This window comes from Pelodiscus sinensis, chromosome 17, assembly GCF_052426305.1.
Source record: "Pelodiscus sinensis isolate ZL-2025 chromosome 17, ASM5242630v1, whole genome shotgun sequence".
Taxonomy (NCBI): domain Eukaryota; kingdom Metazoa; phylum Chordata; order Testudines; family Trionychidae; genus Pelodiscus; species Pelodiscus sinensis.
In genome coordinates, this window is record NC_143068.1 from 19,616,566 (window position 1) to 19,639,489 (window position 22,924).

Genomic DNA, 22,924 nt, shown 5'->3' on the forward strand with positions numbered 1-22,924 from the left:
GAGTAGTGACTCACCTACCCAAGAAGCCTAGGATTATTGGGCAGTCGACTAGTCAACTAATCCCTTACATCCTTAGTGCAGATGTGGTCACCTCATGTAAAAAAAAATCTTTACATTAGAAAATGTTCAGAAAAAAGAAAAAATGATTAGGGGTATGGAATGGCTGCCATATGAGAAAGATTAATAAGACTGGGCTTTTTCAGCTTGGAAAACCAAAGACTAAGGGGGGTTATGATAGAAGTCAAATCAAAACAGGTGCGGAAAAAGCAAATAAAGAAGAGTTATTTACTCCTTCCCAGAATACAAGAACTAGAGTTCACCAAATGAAATTAATAGGTAGCAAGTTTAAAACAAACTAAAGGAAGTGCTTCACAGAATACACAATAAGCCTGTGGAACTCCTTGCCTGAGGATGTTGTAAAAGCCAAGAATATAGCACGGTTCAAAAAAAGCTAGATAAATGTATGCAGGATAGGTCCATCAATTTCCTGATCTTTTGTTTGTTTGTTTGTTTGGGGTTTTTTTGTAATAAAACTGACCTCTTTGTATTTTCTCGGTGATTCTCTCTCACCTTTTCAACTACAGTTCTTTCATGAGGAAAATGGGCTGTACTTCCAGGAGGGTAGATCCTTGTTCTGTTTTCGAAATAGCTTGAAACAGAATCTCCCTGGAGAACTTTTACTCACATGTCAGAGGCACCTCATCCTTAACTTTTCAGTGATTGGGGTGGGTGCCTTATGTCCACTCACAAACAGAGCTGAAAATTATTTCTGCTTCTCTGATGACAGATCCTCTGTCAGAAATGATAGATGGGCATTTTCTTAAAGAAAAAAAAAAAAGCACTTGACATGAAATTTGAAAAATGGTGAGGCTGCTCCTGGTCAGACTTTTTAAAGAAAAGTTGACAGAAAAATTGAAATATGGTGTCTAAGCCCATTCTATCATATTTTTTCTCCTATCCTCTTTTTTTCCCCATAAAAAGTCACCTGATCTCTGTTCTCAATAGGCCATTTGGGCCAGTGAGTTAAATATTATGATCTACCATGGCACAAAAATCTGAATGTTTTTAACACATTTACATTGTATTGCCATTTTTTCTGATAATAAGTTGAACATTTAGCCACTCTTAGTTACAAAAAAGAGAGATCCAAACTTCAGGCCTGAATGTGTATGCATTTGTACACCTAACATACTTGAATGTTTATGACCTAATCTATCTGTTACTGAAGTCAGTTGGAGTATCTCCATTGATTCCAGTGGGAGTTGCTTTAGCCCTCGTTGCACTGCATGCATGTGTGTTTACATGAAAGCAAAAATCATCCAGTATGAATTACCACTAGTGCGGTGTTTCTCAAAGTGGTCCACGAAACCTGTTGGAGAAACCTGTTAACTAGCCGCTCCAGTGTGTTTACTTACTGGCGCCACAGCCACAGAGCTACTGGCTCCATTTTGCCATTTTCAGCCAAGGGGAGACATGGGAAGCAGCTTGACTGGCACCACAGTCACGGAGCCTCACAGCTCCTATTGGCTCCATTTCACTATTTGCAGCCGAAGGGATCCACTGGAAGTGGCGGCCTGACCAAAACTGCTTCCCATGGGTCTCCTTGGCTGCAAAGGGCGAAATAGAACCAATAGGAGCCACGAGGCCCCGTGGCCACAGTGCCAATAAGTAAACACGCCAGAGTGACCAGTTAATGAGTTTCTCGAAGTGGTTTCATTGACCACTTTGAGAAACACTACACTAGTGTAATGCTACAGCGTACTGATGGAATTCTTACTTAATGCTGGTATAAATCTACAGTAATTCCAAACTAATGGTCCAAATGTTCTCCTGTCACCAGATCCAATTTGGAAAGTGGAATGCGTTAGTCATTTTCTGCTCAGGGCCAATGTTTGTTGGCCCCGTATATATTAAAGTAGCCTTGGGACTGCTCTAAATTGTGACAAATGGCAATGCAGTGCTGAAGAGATTATACATCATAAGGGGATAGCCTGAATATAATGTTTTCTGGACTTTCTCTGTCTCCATCTCTAATAAGATGAAGACACCCTGCACACTGCTGGTGAATGTCAGAGTGGCATAGAAGCTAGGTACATAATATCTGTAAAAGCAATGCTTTTGTGTGTGAAATCAGAGGTATCAAAGAAAACTAACATCTATGTAGCATGTTAGAAAGAAACTGGAAAATTGCAAAGCAATGGGGTAACATTGCACTTAGCCCAAATAAAAGTGATGCATGTTCTTGGAAGCCACGTGATTTTCCCAAACAAAGTGTCTTTGTATTTTCTAGGAGCAAAATATGTAGCCATGTAAAACCTCCGAGAGTGTCAATTTGCAGCCTAGAATGAAATTTCATCACAGTGTAAAAGCCACTCATTGCAGAAATGTATAATAGACATTGCAATTATTTAATGTAAAATTGATACAGAAAAGGCTTAAAAGCAACAGTTAAAAGAGGATGATTCAGTTTTTCGTTTAATTATTTTCATTGTTTTTTACATTGATTTGTGAGGAATATATGGTAATGGTTGGTTTGGTTGGTTTTTTTAAGGTAAAACAAAAGCTTAACATTTATGACAGGTGATAAATATAGTATACATGCTTTAGATTCTTGGTTAGGTGTGTTTGTTTAGCTAAAATAAATCAATACCATCAGCCCAACTTTCTTGAGCAACCCTACAATAACAAATAAGTGTTGTGTCGTAAGCAACCCAAAATCACATGAGTGTGTAGAGTCCAGTACTTACAAGCAATATTACAATAACAAGGAAGGTTAGAGCAATGCAGTGTCCACATCTAGTTCTCATTTATAGCATTATCGTTAACAGGGCATTGTGTCCAAAATACAAGTCATAAATCTACTACATATTTTAGAAAGTTTATATTTTTCATCATGAACTCCTCTTAAATGGTAAGAGCCAGGACCACCAAATTCAGTATATGGCTCCCTCTTATCATAACTTAAAGCAATATAAGAGTTTGGTTGTGCCAGGAAAATGGGATGTAACTGCAATGGGATTGCTTCTCATCAGACCAAACATAAACAAGACAGAATCACCAAAGCAAGTACAGTCCTCAAAACTGACATAACTGAGCAAATGTTGAAAAAGAGACTGAACCAAGATAAGCCATAAAAATAGAATGAACTTGAAATAGGATTGCTTCTCAACAGACCTTATAGAAAAGAGATAAAACGGGAGAAATTTGGAGTAGTGGTCTGTTTTGGCACAGCTAAATCTATGCTTAAAGTTTGAAAATAAGAAGAAACCAAACTGAGTATAGCCCTTTTTTTGTTAAAACATAGCAAATGATAAGAGTTCACAGGGACAAAGAGAAAATATGCTTGATGGAATTCCAAAATAAAAATTAACTTCATTAAAACAACACTATATTTTTTGAAAAAATACAATCGTTTAAATAAAACATGTACATTTTCCTTTTTTCCCCAAAAAATAATTGAATTAAGGACCCAACCAACAACAGATACATTTTGCTAGTAACTTTATAAATATGAACCAACAAATATGTGAAATACAGAGAGGGGGGAATTCGCAAAGGAACAGATTTCTGCTTCCATTTCCCAATGGTTTTATTTTAAACACTGAGCAAAAGATTTTTAGAACTTATGAAAAATAACTTGACATTGCCTTTTTAAATTATGTCTGCTGATATCCTAACCCATACTGGCATTTGTTCATCCAGATCTCTCTACACACATGTATTCATAATGATGCATCCTTCAAATGGCACAGTTCTTCTGTGGTTGCTACCTGTCAGTGCTTGTACTGGAGAACCTTGAATATCAGTGACTCACTAATGTTTTATGATATTTTACCTCACTTTATGGTAGTCATTTATGACAAGACCAAAATGACATAAACTGCCATAAAGCAAAGCAATGCAATCATACAAATGACCATAAATCAAGGTAGCAACAGAAAAAGGTCATAAAAGGAAAGAAAATTGAAGAAAACAATATTTGAGCTGATATTCAGAAGTCTGGAGTTAGCAGCCCCAAAGTTGAGCACAGATGGATGTGAATAAAAGCAAATTCAGCATTCCACTGTTACTAATCATTTTGTGTGTGCATTGATGCATTGACAGATTGATACATTGTTAAATTTTCTTTACTTATAAGCCTGTTGTGATGCATGTATTAGGCTAAATACAGCCAGTTCTTTTTAGGTGACATAGTAACTTTTTATTTTTCTGTTTTGCTGGTGAAGTTATTCCCAATGCAAATAACTTTGAAGAAATCTTTTCCATAGCCTTTACATATTTGTTCAGAGACCCTTTTACTGTCACATTGGCCACATGTAAAGTAGGGCAGTTATAGAGATTTCCTAGAAAGATGACACATCCTATGGCTGAGGGGAGAGGCTGCCTAGTCTGATCAAGAGAGGAGACTGGATATTGCTTGGAAAGCAGATTAAAACAGAGCTCCCAGCAGCTGTGAACTGGGGTGAGTAGATCAGGTTGGAAGTAGTTTTATCCCTCAGTAGGTGGTCAGAAATAAGGACTCTGTCTTGTGTGGTGATCAGTGTGCCATATGAAGGAATGAATCAATGGGAATGGAGACCCCAGCACCTCACCAGAGGCTAAAAGGAAGAGAGAAAAACTGTATGGAATGAAGTAGAACTGTATGTACACCACACCTTAAAGTTACACTATCATAAAAATGAGAAACTGCTAGTTGTAGAGACAACAGCATTTATGAGGAGGATTTATTGGCAGTTCATGCAGTATGAATATATATAATACCCAAACACCAGTGGGGATAAATTCTAGTGGACAACCCTGTTGTTTTAACAGTAACCTTGAAAGTATCGTTGCTATCATTATTTGACTAAAAGTGTTAATAGAATAATACATAATATATATTTCACATGCAATTCACCTCTATACTAATAATTATGTGAATTCAGATACACATTGAAGGTTAATTACATGTATATTAACACCTCTATCCTTGCTTATTCTTGTATCCCTTCCCTACATGGAAAGCTATTTTCAGTGGAGTCTGTTTTCTTTAAATGTTATAAATAAATATTTATTCCCATTCTCTATTTATATCCTCTGCTTACCACCCTATAACTCTTCTTCTCCATTTCTAAAGCAAGTATCTTTCCCTTTTTGTTGGTACAGTACAGGCAGTCCCCGGGTTATGTACAAGATAGGGACTGTAGGTTTGTTCTTAAGTTGAATTTGTATGTAAGTCGGAACTGGTACATATTGTAGGGGAAACTCTAGCCAAACATTTCTCCAGAGCTCAGTTTTATTCTCCCACACTTCACTTCCCTCAGTCCTTTATTCTCAAGCTGAGGTGTCTGCTGAGAAAAGCCGCCCCGCATCTCCCTGGTCTGCTGGGGGGTGGGGGGGGAGAGAGCGCTAGCTTCGCGTCTCCCTGGTCTGCTGGGGGGAAAGCAGCTAGTGCGGGGTTGCCTCACCCCGTTTGTAAGTAGGGATCCGATGTAAGTCGGATCCATGTAACCCAGGGACTGCCTGTAGTAGAGTTTGCGTTAGGATGTGCCTACATAGCACCCTAAACTCAAAATAAGATACACTATTTGTGCTATACAAATTGCATATCTTATTTTGATTGTATTTTGAAATAGCTTATTTCAAAATTTGGTGCATCTACATAGCACCAGATTTTGAAATAATACGCTATTTCAAGACATCCTTTAACCCTCTTGGAACCAGGGTTACAGGGATACCAGAATAGCGCACCCATTATTTTGGAAAATATTTTGAAATAATGGGCACGTTTTAAAGACGTGGGGAGTAGTTATTTCAGCATACCTCTGGATACTAGACATACGCCTAGTTATTGATATAAACCGTGTCTATCATATTTTATACATAAATGACCATTTTCATTCCAAAGCACTTAATAAATTATATACATCCAGCCCTTTGGAATGCAGCTGGTTCTGGAGTGGAGTGGAGTGTAGCAGCCAAGAAGACACCTAATCCTGAGAGGTGCTAAGTATTCACAACTCCCATTATCTTCGGCTCAGTAAAATTGCTGACTCAAGAAATCAGAGCTGCAGTAAACTAATAAACAATCTAGTGCATATTTATCTAGTGCTGAATTGCTCACTAGGGTATATTTTCTTGAGTAGTTGTAATGATGGGAGTGAACACGATGATAAAGAACATCCTGGCTATTGAAACTGTTCATGCAAAATTTTTTAACTAAAAACATGCAGATGTGGGTTAACCCAAGCACTTCACAGATTTGTGTTAAATGTGCCAAACTGCTTTGGTTGTCAACAACAAAAACAAATTCAGAAAAAAAATCAGTGTTTCATTGTGACTTTCTTCAAGTAAAGCATTTTTATGTGAAATGGTTTTTTTCTCCAAAAATGCATATTTGTATTCAAGAAATAAAATCTAGAAAACAAAATCAAATTTGACCAAAATGATAAAATCAGTCGCCTATGAGCCTGATTTCCCCAAAAATTCAACAAGGAGACCATATTCACTAAATGAACTAGAAAAACATATGCCTGCCCAGAGAGACAATGTGAATGGGAAATTATTAGGATCTGTTCTTTTTAAACCAAGGTTGACGTATTGCCACTGGCTGAGACAGGTTAGGGAATATGAGGAGCGGTCTTTGTGCCTTGGGGAAAGGCAGGAAGAATTTGCATCCAACTTTCTGGGGTGGTTACCAGTTCCACTGGGGCACCACTGAAATGCTGCCAGTGAAAAGCAACCCAGAGGTGCCCTGAATCAGCAAATCTCACCGTCCTCGTGACCAGCAATCCCCATTTTGGGGGTCTACCTCTGTTTCCTCCAGCCAATGCAGGAAGACCTTTGGGGTGCCTTGCATAACTGCAATCTACTGCTGGGTGGATTTTACACAGTTTGGGACTCTGTAGGCCTAGGAGTCCTAGAATATTAATTCAGGGAAAGAGCAGTGGACAAACCCTTTAAATATCTTTCAAGTGAAATGAGCTCAGTGAAGAAGGGTGGTCTTGTGGAGTAGGAGCCAGGAGTTCATTTCATAGACTAATTGTGTGTCCTTGGGCAAGCAATTTAATCTCAGCTCCTGCCCTGTAAAACAGGGAGGATGCTACTTCCATATCTAACAGGGGAGTGTTTTGAATATAAATTAATGAATGTCTATGAAAAGCTCAGAAACTGTGATAATGAGGATCATATAAGTACTTAGATAAATGAAATAATTATAGGCATTCCATTACCCACATATCACAGCTGTGACCAGAGACCATGGCAACTGGATGCTTTATTGATGGGTCATATTAATACAAGATTATTAGATATGCCCTCCTTCATTGGGTCTGTATGTCCTGCAGTAAGACTAATGATTAAATTAATCCAATTCAATCTTAACAGGCGTAGAGTCTGCTTTTGTTCCCATTCTAGTCCAATAACAAAATTCATCTTGAGGTTGGTGGATAGGACTGGACCCATAACAGAATGCCTTTGTTTCTTGTGGGCTATCAACATTTTCTTGCCCATAAGGATCATGACCAGACACCAAGAGTAGAAAGCCTCTTACTTGCAAGAGCCATGTAATCTGCACAGAACTCAACAGGATAACTGTGTAAGAAAAGGGTTTGCAGAATAAGCCCACTAGATCTCATTCTTCAGCCATGCCATATGTACCATTTGCCTTTAAAGTGACTTTTTACAGGATTGAGTTACCCTGCTAGAAGGAGCACTCTCTTTCACCTCTTTTCACTGACATAAAACTTCTATTTATTATGATCAAGCTTCTGCTGTTACTCTACTCGAGAAAATAAAATAGGACAAATTAACAGAGGGATCCAAAAGCAAAGAAGAAGCTAGTATCTGCATTTTTGATGCAGTCTATGCATTCTCATTATTACATTGTCTTTTTGTATTACTTTTGATTTATAACGTAATTGGGGAACTATGGAAATGTTAATGGAAATGATGCTGTTTTGAAAATGACAAAGTTGTTTACTAATTACTGCCTTTAACTTAGGCTAATTTTTGTAGTATTAAAGCACTTGAAAAATACCCTTTTTTGAGGGTTGCCTTGACGTTGTTGTCTAGTTTGAACTTAGTGCCTTCAGTTAACTGAGTTTTCCCCCTTAAAACTAAGGACACATAAATTAAAAATTTGCTACACTGGAGTTCAATTTCAAACCTATTCATTTAGTTAAATATTTAGATGAGAAATTGTTGCTTGTATGTTTATTTATTTATTTTTGTAACATCCAGTGTGCTGCTCATTATCTTAGGGGAGATGGAGAATATTGCAATGATTATTAGTGAGCTTGGTAATGAGATTACTGAACCATTTGGAGTTGACTTTTTTGTGATGCATAATTACAGGGGTTTATTTACAGTGTGATTTTTTTTAAATTATTCAAATTTGTATTCTTTATTCTTTGTCTGAATGATTTGATTCTTTAACTCTCTGGATGATTTGTAATTCACCCTGAAATGGAAATGAAAAATATTGGTAAATACACACACACACACAAACACACACACAGGGCCGGCTCGAGCCATTCCTGCGCCCCGGGCAGCGGGTGCACAACGCATGCGCGTCTCCTCCCCGAGTGCACTGTGCACCTTACAGTTGCAATCAGGCGTGCAGAACCTGATGGCAGCTCTAAGGGGCGCCATGCGGCCCCCGGCCCCGGGCGTACAGCACCCCTTACAGCTGCCATCAGGCGCACCCCATAGGTTGTTGCCCCAGGCAGCTGCCCAGCTAGCCCCATCCTTAATCCAGCCCTGCACACACACACACACACACACATCTGTTACTAGTATTTGTTCTAGATACTGTTCCAGTGTCCATTGAAGTCAATGGAAAGATTCATGTTGGTTTCCATTGGCATTATCTGGGACTCTAAATACAGTGTATGTGATATTCTGATAGCATATGAACAGAAAGGAAAAGCTATCACGTGGGTCTCAGATATCCATCAAACATAATGTGGAAATCCATATTGTTTTATTTCTTCCTTCTCTTTATGACCTGATCTAAGACCCATTAAAGTAGAAGGAAAGACTCTGATTGACTTCAGTATGCTAACTCATGCTGTCTTCCTCCTTTTACTGCAGTGCTGTCAGTATGCACCTTCATATGCTTCTTTTAAACCTAGAGTAATCAATAGGTGGACCAAGGTCAAATCCAGATCATCAGATGCTTTTGAATGAACCCCAAAAATCTTATTTACTTATTATTAGCTCTCATTATTGTTGTTATTTTCTCTGGAGTCTGAACCTTGTCTATATTTAGACCAAGAAATTTGGACCCTGGTTTAAATCCCTGCTTTAAACCAGGGGTAGAGAACCTTCAGTGCACTGGCTGCACATGGCTCATCACGGTTAGCTGCTGGCAGGCCACCTGATGGTTTGTTTACCTGATTGTCTGCAAGCACAGATGCCCGCAGCTCCCAGTGTGTGATTTGTCATTCCCAGCCAATGGGAACTGCGGGAAGTGGTAGTCTGTGCTGCTTCCTGCAGCTCTCATTGGCTGGGGATGGTGACTCGTGACCAACAGGAGCTGCAAGTAGCTATACCTGTGGACGCTCACGTACACAAACCTTTTGGTTCCGTCAACAGCCAATCCTGATGAGCATGTGCTGTCCACAGGCCAGAGGTTCTCCACCCCTACTTTAAACCAAGGCTCATGGGATCCAATGGATATCCCTGTTGCACTATATTTTTCCTTTAAAAGAAAGTATACTGATATGCTATGCAAAGCAGTGGCATACATCATAAATACACCATATTTCTGAGATTACACAGCAAAGTTGTTCCTTCTCATCACAAAGTGGTGAGAACCTGGTTAGAATATCCCTGACATGAGGAAAAAAACAGATACAAAATATTGTATGTTCTGGTAAATTTTACTCTTCAAATTACAGATTCAGCTAAACTGCTATCCCCTCATTGTGATAACTCGTTGCACTGTCAGAATTTAAGCACCTTAGCAATCTTCTGGGAGTAACTGTCCTTATGTACATGTCTTAAAAGATAGCTACCCTGGGGTTTCTATCAAGCTTACATGATCATATATTGATGCTAGGTTTATTTATTTCAGAGGTTCTGAAGTATAGTTAATCATGTTATTGGTGTCCTGTGTGGTACATAATTAATAAAACATGTTGGCTTTGTAAGAGAGCTGTGCAGGAGATTAAGGTGAATCAAGAGAAGTATTGTAGCTTCTTTATATTCAACAGAGATCCTAGACTGTAAAAGGTTGAGATCCCCCACTGACAGAAATGGGGAACAATGTTATTTTTTTTTCATTGACTCCTCCTTCCCATTTCACTGTCCACAATAGCTCACCTTTAATGCCGACCAACTGCTAATTTTGGCAGAGAGAGAGAAATCATTAATTCAACTTCTCACTGTTTTGCTTCTGGTGATTGCTGTCACTTCAGGTAATAGCTTGTCTGTGGTTCTGACCCAATTCCAAAACCTGCTTTTACCATACTCAAACAATTAATCTAATGGTTCATTAATTGCAAACATCTGAAATCATTAGAACCTGATTGAGCACAAACTCGTCAAACCCTGGGAAGCAGTGACTGCTTAGCCAGCAAATGGTCTCATTGCAAAGGAATGTCAATGTTTATAGTAAATGTAACCTAAACTGGGGTGTTCATTGACATATCCCTCCATTTGTATACAACGGCTCTGACATCTATCAGTTCAAGAGTGCACGATTTATCCACTGCTATATCCTGGAACTGACAAGCCAAAGATTACAGCTTAACCTACATGAAAGCAGAGGCTGTATCTATTCCTAAAATAAATATTTAGTAACTGACAAGCTCTGGTTAATATTAATTCATGATAGAAACCAGTCAATTTAAGCTTACTTCATGCCAAAATCTATTTGTATTTTGTAAATCATTCTTCATGAATATGATCTAGAGAGGCTCAAGAAAATATGGGGGGAGAAGGTTGCTCTATTATTTGACTTACATTTTATAAATTACCCATCTGTGTTATGAGACCCTTCCACAGATACAAATGCTATTTAGAACTGGAAAAGAATATACCTAAACAGCATTATGATAGTAACTAGTGATGGAGATGATGTATTCAAATAAGTGAATTTAATGTGTGTAAAAGATCTCAGATAGCATCAGAGAAGGATGCCTTGTATTTACCCAGAGAATGTCTACAGCATGGAAAGTAGAACTGCTAGATCCTAGCACACAGTCCCTTACTTGTGCCTCAACCCTAAACTGAAGGATGAATCTCTGGGTACATCTACACAATGGAGAAGATTGACCCTCCGGTTCTAGATCTCCAAATCAAATACTAAGGGCAGCCTCTGCTGACATCCAGTACTCCTCATTCTGTATGCAGTAAGGGAAGCCAATGGGAGAATGTGCTCCCATCAGCCACTCGCAGTGTAGATGCTGCAGTGGCGCGGCTTATGCCAAACCCAACTATGCATTTTCCGTAGCTGGATGGCATGCCTTAAGCTAGCCTGCCTGTTCTAGTGTAGACCAAGCCCCACGGAAGAGATGGGAGGTCAGTCTCTCCAATCTTGACTCTTTTTTTTAACAACTCTGTAAATTGTACCAGTTGTTCTGTTTTTGACAATGGTTGAAAAATTGAGGGGAAAGGAATTGTGGGAGCTTCCACAAAATCTTTTTTTGAATTTTTACATTTACTGCAATTTTTTGAGTATCTTTGTTGATATGGTTTTCTGCATGATGGCTGAGAATAGAAACTAATGTTCCACTGGCCAAAGTTAAATTCTGCATAGAAAGAAAAGGAACTAGTAATATACCCAAAATCTCTCTTCCTTAGTTTTTTCCCAAAGCCACACTACAGGTGCTTTTGTGGCAACTTCTGGGGCTGGCTTGTTGCTCCATTTACATGCTTCTTCCATGTTCTTTGGCTGCTATTTCTCTCTCTCTCTCTCTCTCTCTCTCTCACACACACACACACACACACACACACACACACACACACACACACACAGCCCCTTGCATTTCCATTCAGCCCATGGCAACCCTATGTCCTCATAGCTGAGATTCCTAACCAGCCTTGCATGAGGCCTATCCTTTGGGTAGCAGCCCCAATTGTTTCAGTTATTTTATCTCATAAACAATTACGAGCATTTCTTCTGTTTATTCTGAATGCAGAGTGACTGTTGCACGCACCAGCTACAACACTGGCCAGTGGACTCCTATTGTCATGCAGAGTTGGCATGACCAGCAGTGGGCTGCAGAACTTTCACATGAAGATGTGGATGCTCCTGGATCACTGCTTGGATCCTCCAGCATCGGGACACAAGCATGAGGGAAGGCATGCTGGTCCAGAAGCCATAGTTGCTATAGTCACCTGATAGCTTAGTCCAGGTTCCTGACTAAGCAGTTTGGTGCTTGCAAGTCATCTGTGGGAAGCATGAGGGTGGAGTTTTGTGAGGCAATCTGGAATGTGATTTATTTGACATTGGAGGAGATGGTAGTGTTCCTGAAATAGCTGCTGGCTTTGAGAAAAAGGACTTTCTGAACTGCTCTGGGTCTATCAATGGGACTCATGTGCTATATTTTGCCCTCCACTAGGAGCACATGAGTACATAAACCACAGACTCCATCATTCTGCAGACCCTGTGTGGCGGGTTTTAAGGGTGCGAGCTCTGCACCCCCCAAATCCCCTGGGCTAGGCCAGCGGGGTGGGGTGGGGCTCCGCGTACCCACCGCCTTTCCAACGCCCAGTTGCCCTGTCCTCCGGGGTTCACGGGCGAGTCCGGCCCCAGGTGCGATCACCCCTCGCCCCGTGTAGGGCCGAGGGGGCTCAGCGAACCTGGACCTGTAACCTCCCGGGCAGCCCCCGGCCGGGGGTCTGACCGGGGCTTTTGAGCCGTCCCTCTAAGTTTTGTCCCCTTGTCTTGTTGTCCCTCTCCGCGGGTAAGGGGAGGGGTGGTGTGTGCGACCGTCGTCGCCTAGTGGACCTACGTTGAGGTCGGGGTGTGGGGGAGTGGGGGACCCGGGCCCGCCCTCACCACCAGGTCCCAGCCCGAGGCCCTAAGTGAGGTGGGTGCTTTAAAGCGCTCCCCTCACGGCAGGCGGGGCAGCCGCCCGAAACTCGCCTGCCCACGGGCGCCAGAACGGCCCCGCCTCGGACTCCTTCCACTCCCGTTGCGCCGGCCCCCCGGGCCGGTGCAGAGCCAAGCCACTTACCCCGTCGCAGACGTCGGGCTCGTCCCAGGGCAAGTCTCCAGTTGCCGGAGTCGTCTCCCTTGGTCGCCCGGACAGCCGGGTGCTTGGGGTGCCGGGAAGCCAGGGTGGCTGCCCGCTTGCTTCCCCCTGCCTGGGCGTCCTGGCGCCCCTGTTATGGGCGCGGACGGGTGACGTCATGGGCGTCAGCCCCGCCCCCTCCTGGGGGTTCCCGCACGGCCCTTGCCGAAGCGCGCCCGCGGCTTCCGCCCGGGGCGCGAACCGGAGCGCCCTCGCCGGACGCCTCCCGGGCTCCCGGGGTCTCCCCCGTCTCCTCTGGCGCGCGCCCGCCCCCGCCTTTGGCCGCGGCGGAGCCGCGCCGAGCGGCTTCTGGCCATCCCTGGCCGCCGCTTCCCGCTGGGGAGGGGGGGCCTCCCCCGCTCCTAGTGCGGACCCTGCTGGGTCCGTCACACCCTGGTTGACTACAGGGGCAGGATCATGAACACCAGCATGGGGTATACTGATGAGGTGCATGATGTTAGGATTTTCTAGAAATTGGAACCTCTTCATGGACAAGCTGGTATATGGCTCCCGTAAGACCATTTACCTGGCTGCCTTTTGGGACTGAGCTAGGATCTCAGTTTGATCTATTGTATTGTTCCTAGGGTAGCTGCACCTTTTGTATTTCTGGCAGTGGTAGTAAAGGAATCCTTTGTTGTTTGAGTGTGGGAATGTTTATGGGAATTGACCCAGGGATAGAACTTAGTTCTTGGAGTGCTGACAGACCTTGCCCCTGAGCATATGGCATATGGACCTCATTACCAAACGTCAAGCAAGGACATGCCCTCCCAGTGATATGCTGCAGTATGATCAGTGATTATATAAATCAGGGGTTTTCAAAGCTGCGGTTCTCTGTTTCCAGCTAAGGGGAGCAGTGGGAAATGATAGCCCAGCCCACGCCACTTCCTGCAGCTCCCCTTGGCTGGAAACAAAGGACCTTGCAGACGAATAGAACTCCATGAGGTTCCATGTCCATGGATAGTTAAATAATCAAAGCATCTTGTGGCCTGCCAGCAGCTTACCCAGGTAGGCCCGTGACCCAACTTTGAAAAATCTTAATGTAAATATTATTGTAGACCAGATTTTCAAAAGCAGAATCCATGATTGGTGTGCACCCAGTGCATATATGTATTATTAAATATCCATACATGTATTTATAATCTCCTATATATAATAAAATGCAATAAATTTCAACAACTCTATTGTTCAGCAGTTTAAATTACTTTCAGAGTGACATTTTTAATTCCATGGCAATTTTTTAAATGGAAACATGGTTCACAATATTCTATGAAAACATTATATTCCTCTGTCATTAGGGTGAATTTTGTTTGCATGCTCTCTTCCTGGAACACTGATGTTAATTTTTACTTACCTTTAATTTTGCAAGGTATAAAGCAATTTAACTGACTAAGTAACCTTTCATTAAAGTTCAATGCAGTACTTAGGGGTGTTGGGTGTATTAATTGTTAGCTGACAGGTATTATTTCTCTGAAACCTTTTTATAGTAAAATTTCTGTTTGATGAATTGGAATTTACTAAATTTGCATTTCACTGAGCCACACTCAAATTGTACTTCGAGTTACTGTAGATATTTAACTGGAAAACCAATAATTCTTTAAAGTATTAAATATTTATTCAAAAATTTTTAAAAAAACTTTCACTTAGAGTTCATTAAAGATTGAACTTGGATCTTGACAATGTTGACTTTGTATGCAGAGAAGCATAACAGTGCATTATTAGAGTAAGAACACTTTTTTGTGCAGATATGTTTAATATCCAAAGCCAAATCCCAGCCTGCACCCTGCTGTATGTGCGTAATGAAGCCTACTGGAGCTGTACAGACCAGCCAGGCTGCAGAGGCTTAATGGAGATCTAAGGGGGAAATGCTCATCAAAAGTTTTGTGAGTTTTTCTCAGTCTATGTGGTGATGAGAGATGAAGTCGCAGACCCTGCCACACCCAAGAACTAGGGAATGATATTGGAGCTTATTACATGTGGCCAGAAATTCCATGAGATTCCCCCTGGTAGCAGACTTAAATCAAATTAAGCAAACTTTTAAGCTGAACCAAATACCTGCTCCCCACCTATTTCCCCCACACACTCCCCAATACCATAACAATTAAAGGGAAGGGCAGCAGAGAGTAGGAGATAGCAGCAGTGTTGATGGTGGGGGAGGAGAGAGAAAGAAAGAAAGATGGAGTTGAAAATTTCAGATTGTGAGCCTTCAGAGGAATATGTATGGTGGCATTACCAGCAGTGACAGAGAAGTGGATTTTGTAGGTAATTAGAGTTTGAATTCTAGTCAGTTAGTGGGAAAATATCCTGGAAGGTATGTGAGTCTGAATGAAGGGAGGAAGATAATGGGCAGAGAGAGAAATCCAAGAGTATTACGGATGGTAGCTGAAACTGTGTAATAGACTGAAAGTGGTTGTCCAGGGAGGAGATGGAGAAAGGGAGAAGGACCAATGTTACATCCCTGAGGGGTGACATTAGGAAGCCAAAAAGGAGACGCAGCAGGAGAAACCAAAGGGGAGAGTCCCTAGAACCTAGGGAAAAGGAAGAGTCAGCAATGTTGATGGTGATGGAAAGATAATGGATGAGGATAGAAAATAGGCCTTGTGATTTATGCCCTTTATGTGCATTGAGCTTGTAAATGGTATTCTATGACTAGGACTGGCCAGAGCTTGATTTAAAGGGAAAACATTCAAATTTTTCTTTCAAACTTTCTTATGTAAGCCTTTCCTTGCTCATTGACCACGTATGTGTCCATCTGCTTTCACCCTTGTTCCTCACCCTTATATTGCTTATGCTGCACCCATCCAGCATGAGCTTATTGGGACAAGGACCCATGTATGCATTTCTGTAAAATACTTTTACACCAGCAGGATATTTTCATTATTGTTTACATTCTGATGTGTCACACATCAATATATAAATAATAAAGAAAATATCCTGCGGTGTTTCTCTCTCGTTCAATAATTTAAAACAAAGCAGTATTGACTTATTGGCAGATGGCAGACTGGAATCCCATCTCTAAAGAGATCAAATTGGTGAGTAGAAGCTGAAATATGAGTCACCCCTAGGTCTCAAAGACTGGCCTATCCTGACAATTACCTATAAAATGCTGGGTTCAGTGTTGCTTGCTTATGAACTATAAAAAATGACTGGTTGACATCTTGTGGTATATTGTCTCATCAGCAATGAGAGGATAATACTGTGATACAGCCCTCTCATATCCCAGAAACCAGACAAGGAGAGAAGAAAACAGGGCAGTGTGGAGAAAAGTACACCTTCTAATTGTGATGACCACTTCTCTGGTAGAATCCATCTCATGACTCATTCTGTAAAAGGCTAGTTTAACTAAATAAGCAATGGAAAGACATGAAGTGAAAAATTATTAGATTAACCACACAGAAGAAACAAATAGAAAAAATATGGTGCAGGCCCAGCCAAAGAGTTTGTGGGGCCCAAGGCGGCATGTTGTGGTTGGCTGAACCGCATGGTCGGGCAGCTCTCAGCCAGAGCAGCTGGGCAAGTGGGCACCAGGCAGTACATGGCCCTGAAGGCGTGGGGCCAAGGCAACCGCCTTGCTCATCCTGCACTAAGGCCGGGCCTGTTTGGGTGTGGACTCAGCCTCTCACAAAAGAAAGAATGGGGGAGAAATGGAGTTGTCTTCTAGTATATGCCCTGGTCAGAAATCTCATAGAATTCGTAGTATTTAGTAAACAGACTATTCTGGGAACCTTGGCCATTTTCAAAAGATGCACATTGAAATTTCCCATGTTTGCATTTCACACAGAAGTTATCCATATAGAGGGAAAAGATTTTTTCCAACACATAAGCTATATCAGGCTCTGAAATAAGTTAGAGCAGGACAAAACACCATTATGGAAAACGTCAGTGTCACATGATGTGGTTCATCAAATGCCTCGATAACAACTACATGGCTGAAACCAGGAAATCACTACAATCTCAGCTGAATCACACAGAAAAATGATAAGACAAAACCATGCTATTACCCATGGGTGAACACTTTTCACGAAGTGATCACTCTGTATCTGAGCGATGAGTCCTCATTTTCAAAGGAAACCTTCAGAATGCCTTCAAAAGATAAGCATGGGAACTTAAATTCATAACTCTGTGAGATGTTAGAAATCATGGCCTCAAAGACACTGGTTTGATGGCTTTTTACAACAATTTGTAACTATGAACCCTGGGACAGTACATCAGGAGAAGAGACAAACATTCAGCTTGTTGAAAGCAGAGAAATGGACATAAAACATTATTTTAACAAGAACTGGTCATGAACCTGTTCTAATGGTTTAACAAAGAATTAAAAAAGATTCAGATAGATTAGGGGAGCATCTCAGTAGGAAAAATATGTCAATGCTAAGGAGAGTATCTTAGAAATTGACAGCAGGATGTTTAAAATATACCAAGTGAAGAGCAAAGACAGGGTGACAGCTGGTATGCTAATGCATATCCCTGATGTGTGGCAAACAGTTTAGGTTAGGTCCATAAACAAGATATTATTTCCTTTTAAAGTAACTACACAGGAATGCCACATCACAGCGTCTACACAGAAGCTTCCACCAAAAGAAAAAACAGTAATGAAGGATTCTGAGACAGTGTTGAGTGCTGATCAGAGAGCAGAAAAAAAGTTCAGAGAAATTTTCTGTTTCCATTAGAAACCTATTTGTATAGAAAAAATTTCTAACTTTGTTCTCAGATTCTGGTGAAACACCTAGGCTACGTCCACACTACAGGCTTCTTGTGCAAGAAGCCTTTTGCGCAAGAGTTTTTGCACAAAAACTGCTTGCGCAAAGCAAGTCCACACCTCAAAGCACATCTCAAAAGCAATGTCCTTTTGCGCAAGAGAGTGTCCACACTGCTGGATGCTCTTGTGCAAGAAAGCTCTGATTGCCATTCACAGAATGGCTTTTTTCCATAGGGGTTTCTTGCACAAGAAACCCCTCTGGAGCATCCACACTTGCGTTCTTGCATAATAGCTGTAGCACTAAAAGCAGTTATGCCTCAGAAAAGAAGGTTTACCTACGGTGGAAAAAGCCCATTTAATTGCACAAGAGCTCATTTGTTTTTGCGCAACTGCAGCTGGTTTTGTGCAAAAACCTTGTAGTGTAGACGTAGCTATAGTGAAGCTGAAAAAGTTCTGTGTGAGAAGATGAAAAAAGATTGTTCTGGAAGAGACCTGAGTGCATGTCAGGGATATTTCTTAAAGTGCTGGAACTCAATCCACTGTCTTGTGAATCAAGTCATTGAAGTCAGTTTTCATTAGTGACATTCTAGGCCATGTTGTCACAGTCTTTTAACTCTGCTACCATTTTGATAACATGGGGCAAGTTTTCAAACCAGCTTCCAAAATAATGCCTGAATTTTTTCCATTCATATTCATTTCCCCATTAAAAATATATATTTACATACTCAGGTAGCTACACAAACTAATTACATTGGTAAGTACAAAAGTCATTATTGAAACTGCATGAAACTTCCTTTCTGAATGCAAACGATGAGGAGGCAAGATTTACATAGTCCTCTTCTGAAGCTGGGTTTAGAAATTTTGATCATTCCTTTTTAAATTGCCTCTGGCTTCAGAAAACCAGATTTATTTATTTACACGTGATTTGGGTTTGGTTTGAGGTTTTGTGTCTTTTTTTCTCCTCTGCCCTTTTTTCTTGAGATTTCAGTCTTGTCTCCTTTCTCTGCAAATGATCTCCACATTTGTGTTTTCTACTGAAACAGTGAATCTTAAGAATGTCAACTGCTGCTATAGTGAACACTTCTTTGTGATGTATGCTAAAAAGAATCTTTTGTGGAAAGACATATTTGGCACAGAGTGGTAACTTCATCAGTGAAAACAAACCTGACTGTGGCTTAGTTTCTAGCAAATAGGTCACAGCATTCTTGACAGTTAGCATCATTCATTGGTGAGGATAATGCACTCCTGATTTCCTGACTGAACAGGATATTTTTGATTTTGCACAGAAAGAAAATCAGTGTGGCTACATCTTCACTGAAGTGCTATTTCGGGATACCTATTTTGAAATATAATGGGCTCACTATTCCAATGTCCCTGCAAACCTCATTCAACGAGAAGTAAGGGATGTTATGGAATAGTTATTTCAAAATTTGGCGCCGTGTAAGCTATTTTGAAATTGACTCAAAATAAACTACGCAATTTGCATAGCTCAAATTGTGCAGCTTATTTCGCGCTACAGCTGTAGTGTAGATGTACCCTGAAAGAGAGAGAAGGGTGGCCGATGTATTTACAATATCCTAAGAGAATCTCTCTCAGGGTGGAGCAGTAAGTTTTCTAAAGGTCTGGTTTTGGTACAACTTACACCTGCAAAAATTGCACCTATAGTTTTGTACCTGCAAAATAAATTACAGGTGCAAATCGGAACACTTAGATGTCTAACCATATAATTTACACTTGTAATCACAAAGTTAGAGGTACAAGTACTCAGAACTGACCTGTATCAAGCTGCAGGTGCAAACAAGACCACAAAAAATATGGCTTTTTGAAAATACTGTCCTATACACTCTATAAGAAGATTTATCTAGTGTTGCTCAGGATCTTAACCCAAACACGTTTTGTTTTTCTCCATTTGAATCCTTGTGCTTGTGTGGGCTGAGGATGAAGGGTTCAGTATGCAGGCTGTCCCTGGGGAGAGAGGAAAACCCCAACCCTCTCACACCACAGCAGTTTGAGGCCAGGTAAGAAGTGCCTGTCCATGGCTGCTGTAGTGGGTGCAGTCAGGGCGGAGTGCATGTCCCCTGGCTGTGGGACAGACAGACATATAGACACACAACACACAAACTATCTGAAATGTATAATGGATAGCTGTCTCTTTCTCCAGCCTGGCCCCCTGCTAGTCCAAATGGGGTTATAGCTGTCCTGGTCCACATGTCTGGCCTCTTGCTGCCCCCTGTGATCTGCAGTATAACTGTCCCTCCTGCCAGACCCCCTCCCCCTTTCCATTTTCGGAGAAACTGTCGAATTCCAGGAACATCCTATTGTCCTGGCATAACCAAACCCTGACCTTGTTTTAAGTTAAGACAAGAGGAAGCTGCACACCAAATTTGGTAGTCCTAGCTCTTACCGTTTAAGAGTTCTTGAACAAACGGACTCATAGACGGACAGATGGATGCACATTTCTAAAATATATAATAAGATTAAGAAGCTGTTTTAAGATCTGATTCCATTATGGGATAGCAAGAGTTGAGTCCTACGTGACAGCCTTTCCTCGGCATTGTCTTGTTAGTTTTGTTTAGTTTTATCATTAACATTAGTGCTGCCTGTTGCACTTGATACGTACACACAGATTGAACTACCATCTGTGTTTTCCCAGGTGATGTGATCTGCTTTGCTATAACTGGACAGCAAGAATTCAATTGCCTTAATCCATTATTAGAGCTGATTGAAAATGTCCTATCTTAGGCATTTTTTAACAGAAATTGATATCTCAATGCTGCCTCTAGAAAAGGTTCAAAAATATGGGAGCAAATGGGAAAGAAAAGGAAACAGAGCATGTAGGAGGAAAAAAAAGAGGTAGAGAAAGGGGGGGAATTTTTTTTGTAATGGATTTAAAAATCCAAAATTGAATGTTTACTGGGTTTAGGTTTTATGCTGACTTAAGCAATGTTAAAGCACATTAACTTCCCAGACCGTAGAATATGTGATGATTATATATGTTGATACAAAGATGTATGAAGTTACCATAAAGGTTTTGCGATAGAAGCTGGGTATCTTGCTTTTTGGTATGTGTTGGAAATGGAAGCCAAAGCCTTATGAAGTGTTGGAATGTGGTACTTGCAGGTGGCAAACAACACAGAAGACTTCTTGCTTCATTTATGACTTGTATGCTTTAGACACTTTGAGTGAATGAGGCTTATCTTGATGCAACCTTAACTGTCATTAAACATAGGTTTTGTTTTGTATTAATAAAGTGGTATCTACATATATTAATAGCATGCCTAGATTTTCAAACAGGCTATGCATACAGAGGCATACATCATTAGCACAGGCAATTACTACAATTGGATATCAGGTAATGGCTTGAAAAAATGACAGTAAACAGTCATTTGCATGCACTATTTAACATTTTGTATGTGTAATTGTGGTACTTGTGCACTTGATTTAGGCATCGAAGTGCACGTCTAATGTGTCAGAAAATCTGTTTCACAATCTGTATAATAATATAACACTTTGTGATACCCTGTGAGAACAGGTGTTATGTAAAATTTAAGAGTATAATTGCTGTCATATGCAAAATGCACTTAATATGATGATGCCTTCATGTCAAGAAGCAAACAAACTTGAAAGTTTATCAAAAATTGTAGAACAAGGGCTATTCCAGAGAAATGAAAAGAGAAGAAAGTAAGAGTGTGTGTGTGTGTGTGTGTGTGTGTGTGTGTGTGTGAGAGAGAGAGAGAGAGAGAGAGAGAGAGAGAGAGAGAGAGTTTCCATTTATATATTTTTTTAAAGTCAGAGTTTTCTTGGCAGCAGGAAGCAAGTATCTGAATCTTTTCCCACTAATTTTTCATCTACCCCAAAGTCAAAACAATACTAAAACCTTTCATTTCTTCTTTTTATAAGTGAGTTCATAATAAGTCACTCAGGAGATTAATGTAATCATACTACAATGCACAGTTAGGATAATGTACAACTGAGACTCTATAAAGTATATGCATCTTGAGGAATGGAGGTATGCCTTGGAGGAATGCATTAGATGTTATGGTTAATTAACTAATTTACTCAATCAAGTTTAACAGTGGCTTTAACTTTAATGGCACCATTACATTTTAATATGAAAATAACAGGCTGCATTTCCAGTATGCCTCCTCTTTACCATCCACCTTACAATTTGATTCTGATTTGTGAAGCCTTATATCTGTTATAACATCAAGCATGAGTAATATAATATGTCTGGTGTGTACATTACACATGCATACCTCACAAAAAGGTATGCTGAAATTGCATCTTTTGAGAGACACCGCGTGCATTCTTCTGTAATCGCACATATTTATGCAAATAAAATGTGAATGAAAATACAATGTAAGGGCACTTAGAGCATGTCTACACAGCAGGTCTAAAGCCGAAATAAGCTACGCAACTTGATCTATGTCAATTGTGTAGCTTAAGTCGAAATAGCTTATTTCTGCTTTTGGCGCGTCTACACAGCTGGAAGTCACTCTTCCTCTGACTTCCCTTACTCCTCATATATGAGGGTTACAAGAGTCAGAGTAAGAAGTCCTCCAGATTGACAGTATTTTGACATGTTGAAATAACTGCTTGTAGTGTAGATGTGGACTATGTTATTTCGGAATAATGTCCGTTATTCTGAAATAACACTGCTGTGTAGACATAGCCTTAGGGCCCAATCCAGCAAAACTGTAAATACATGCTTAACTTTAAGGATTGAAATCAAGTGAAACAGCTGCTGCACACTGAAGCCAACAGGGTTATTCATGTGCTTAAAAGTGATGCTGTTCTATACATGTTTTTTCTAGGCTTCAGGGACAGATCCTACTCTTTTCTTATCCCCCCCCCCTCCTCCTGATGTCAACTGCAAAATTTCCTTTGACTATAATGAAGTGGAATCAGGCCTATTTTTCAAATGGCTGTCCGCACCTTTTGCAAATGTAGTTTATACCCACCAGGCCTGCTGACAGGGAGGGCAAAGAGGGCAGTTGTCCCAGGG

General features: G+C 40.8%; 1 long non-coding RNA gene across 1 annotated transcript in view; it reads left to right on the forward strand.

Moving 5' to 3' along the window:
- The window catches only part of LOC142818849 (uncharacterized), a 124,305-nt gene extending 102,688 nt beyond the window's left edge, over positions 1–21,617 (forward strand). The window contains exon 3 of the long non-coding RNA XR_012896518.2: positions 12,126–21,617. This is a non-coding gene — a long non-coding RNA (uncharacterized LOC142818849). The remainder of the gene's footprint in view (positions 1–12,125) is intronic.
- Positions 21,618–22,924: the final 1,307 nt, after the last annotated feature.